This window comes from Molossus molossus, unplaced genomic scaffold (assembly GCF_014108415.1).
Source record: "Molossus molossus isolate mMolMol1 unplaced genomic scaffold, mMolMol1.p scaffold_m16_p_8, whole genome shotgun sequence".
In the NCBI taxonomy this organism is placed as follows: Eukaryota; Metazoa; Chordata; class Mammalia; order Chiroptera; family Molossidae; genus Molossus; species Molossus molossus.
The window spans coordinates 106263631-106267197 of NW_023425402.1; the positions used below are offsets into that span (position 1 = coordinate 106263631).

Here is a 3567-nt window from a genome sequence, read left to right on the forward strand (position 1 = left end):
ACATCAAGGGGATCGTTTTCCCAAAGAAGTCTTCATCTATTTCAAAGAAGTTTGCCAACTCTAGAGGTCAGAAGTACACGTAAGTGGGCATTAAAGGAAAAGAAAATGTGGCTCAATGTAGCAAAGAGTGAGGCTCCTGGGAAACGGGGTGTCCGTCACTGAAAAGCCTGAACTCTAACTGGAAACATCTGAGCTTGCCATTGGAGACCCTGGTCTGTTTTCACACGGCTGGTGAGCTCAGAATGATTTCCATGAATGTGAAGGGTTTTCAACCAAACAGACAAACAAACAAAACCAGTAATATTTGAAACAACATACAGTTCCTAGGCCTGAAATATGTGCTATTTTATTCTATAAGAAAAAGTTTGCGTGGCCAAGGGTTAACGTTTTCCTGAAGTTTAAAGACAATGTAAGCAAAGTCCTAACTTGAAAACGATCGCGTACTACCTCACAGATGTTTGTTTGCTTTTCTCATCCTTGGGTTGTATTCTGTTCTTACGAGTCAACCTGACTCTGTTGAGGGGTTGGATCCTGGAGCCCCATTTACCTTTGGGCAAACCCATTGTCTGTGCTGTGGTCTCGGGGATATTACACTCTTTAGGTGGCTTCATGCATAATTAATATCACCATTTGGTGAAAACAGATGAGTTGTTTTTTTTTTAAAGGAGATTTGATGTTTCTTATTTATTTGTTACTCTTAGAAAAGCTCCTTTTTGACTTAGAGGTAGAGGCTCCCAGTGAGGACAGCCCACGTCTCTTGGCATCTGTTCCTGGTGCTCTTCCTTCGCCTCCTTCACTCTCTTGGCCAAAGTTTACATATTCTGCAGCCTCTCTCTTATTCTTCTTAGTACGTTGTTTCTTCAGAGCCGTACGCCGACGTTTGCGTTGCAGGACACGTGGAGGAACCAGGTGCTGACCCTTGGGTGCTTTAGTCCTGGGTTTCTTATTCTTTGTTGAGGGGCTTCCTCACAGCATATTGGAGGACATCGTCTTCTTTAGAGAGACTGAGAAGTTTTTGGATTCTGCTAGCTCTTTTGGGACCCAGGCGATGAGGCACAGTAGTGTCAGTGAGACCAGGAATGTCTTTCTCCCCTTTTTCACAACGACCAAATCGAGAACCCTGAGATCGGCACCCACAATGCAACCCGAGCAGACGTGTGCCTGCTCTCTCCAGTCCCCCTTGGTCTACAGCAGGAATGCCCCGTACTCGGAGCAGGCGGGCACGGCCATGGGTCGACGCCCTGCTTCATGGGGAAACCTTGTCTGTCGTTCCCACCGCTGATTCGGACCACAGAGCCCTCCCATTCTTCACCCAGGGCGTCAGCAGCAACTTGTGGCCGTACGCTTCTCCTCAAAGGCTCGAAGTTTGCGGTCATCGTCCACGTTGGTGAGTTTCTGGTAGCCCGTGGCCGGGAAAGAGACGTTCCGCTTCATCCCGAAGCAGCCGACGCCTCCGAGGCCACGGAAAAGAGACAGATGAGTTTTTGACTTATTTTCTCCCTTTTGACCTATTCAAGCCACACACCTTGGTAGCTCACGAGGGTGGGGGACTTGAGAGCGTGGTGATGAATGGAGTTACAATGGATTTGCCTCTCCGCATGGGACACGGGTCTCAGTCACAACATGTACATATAGAACGATTCTACTGATAGAATCAGCACACATTTCTGTAACATCTTACACATTGTAGGTGCCCTAAAATCATCTCCTTGAGATGGAACCACTTTGCAATTGGAGGTGAAAGGTGAATTTATTTTTATTTATTTATTTTTTTATCCTCACCTGAGGACATTTTTCCATTTTTTGTACAGATAGAGTGGGAGGGAGTGAGAGGAAGAGAGAGAGAGGGAAACATCGATGCGAAAGGGACACATCGAGTGGCTGCCACCCACATGACCAACCAGGGCCAGGGACAAACTGCAACTGAGGTACGTGCCCTTAGCGGGAACCGAACCCGGGTCTCTCCGGACCGCAGGCAGACGCTCTAACCGCTGAGCAAAACCGGCCAGGGCTAAAAGGTGAATTTAAAAGTAAAACGTCTTCTTAATTATCCCATGTCCCAATTCTCAGACAAGGCTGAGCTCAGCGAAATTGTACGGAAACATGTTGTGAATGGAGGTGTGGTTTTACATCTTAGTTGTAAGATTATTAATGTGCAACATTTAAAAATCATAATGAGCACTATGCTCATAAGGGTTTATGATAAAAAGGAAAATAACATTAATACAGAAATGGATGCCGATAAATTTAACACACACACACAAATTCTTGGTCCAAATCGGGAAAGCAATACTCTGGCAAGCAGAAACTGTTTGTTGGCCAAGAATAGAAATGGCCCAAGTGTGCAGGGCAGGGTTTAGTAAGGCTGGCCGCGAAATCTCAGGACAGGAAATGATGTGGGAGAGGGGCGGCCGGGCCTGCGGTGACCAGTGCCTGGCTCCCTGCAAACTCAGAGACTCATTTCCTGCAGCTGCGCGTCTCTCGCTTGAAATTTGTCCCCAATATTCAGACATACTCCAGTCTTTCTCATCTTAAAAAAATTTTATTTTTAATTTAAATTTTAAAAAGATGTTTTTTCATCACCCCAAGTCCCCTTTCAACTATTCCCATCACTCTCTCCTTTGAATGAGTTCCTGAATTAGTCACCTCCATTCCGTCTCCTGCCCTCGCCCTCATCCCCCCCACTTCTCACGCCCCACATGCTGGCCTGCCTCTGTGCCCCCTGCCTCTGTGCCCCCTGCCTCTGTGCCGGCTGCCTCTGTGCCCGCAGCCTCTGTGCCCGCTGCCTCTGTGCCCGCAGCCTCTGTGCCCCCTGCCTCTGTGCCCGCTGCCTCTGTGCCCGCTGCCTCTGTGCCCGCAGCCTCTGTGCCCCCTGCCTCTGTACCCGCTGCCTCTGTGCCCGCTGCCTCTGTGCCCGCTGCCTCTGTGCCCCCTGCCTCTGTGCCCGCTGCCTCTGTGCCCGCAGCCTCTGTGCCCCCTGCCTCTGTGCCCGCAGCCTCTGTGCCCGCTGCCTCTGTGCCCACTGCCTCTGTGCCCCCTGCCTCTGTGCCCCCTGCCTCTGTGCTCACCTGCCTCTGTGCCCGCTGCCTCTGTGCCCCCTGCCTCTGTACCCGCTGCCTCTGTGCCCCCTGCCTCTGTGCTCACCTGCCTCTGTGCCCGCTGCCTCTGTGCCCCCTGCCTCTGTGCCCGCTGCCTCTGTGCCCCCTGCCTCTGTGCCCGCTGCCTCTGTGCCCGCAGCCTCTGTGCCCCCTGCCTCTGTGCCCGCAGCCTCTGTGCCCGCTGCCTCTGTGCCCACAGCCTCTGTGCCCCCTGCCTCTGTGCCCCCTGCCTCTGTGCTCACCTGCCTCTGTGCCCGCTGCCTCTGTGCCCCCTGCCTCTCTACCCGCTGCCTCTGTGCCCCCTGCCTCTGTGCCCGCTGCCTCTGTGCCCGCAGCCTCTGTGCCCGCTGCCTCTGTGCCCGCTGCCTCTGTGCCCCCTGCCTCTGTGCCCGCTGCCTCTGTGCCCCCTGCCTCTGTGCCCGCTGCCTCTGTGCCCGCTGCCTCTGTGCCCGCAGCCTCTGTGCCCCCT

General features: G+C 52.7%; 1 pseudogene; it reads right to left on the reverse strand.

The window, feature by feature from the left end:
- Window positions 1-943: 943 nt before the first annotated feature.
- On the reverse strand, window positions 944-1434 carry LOC118621848 (annotated as a pseudogene).
- Between the last annotated feature and the right edge of the window lie 2133 nt (window positions 1435-3567).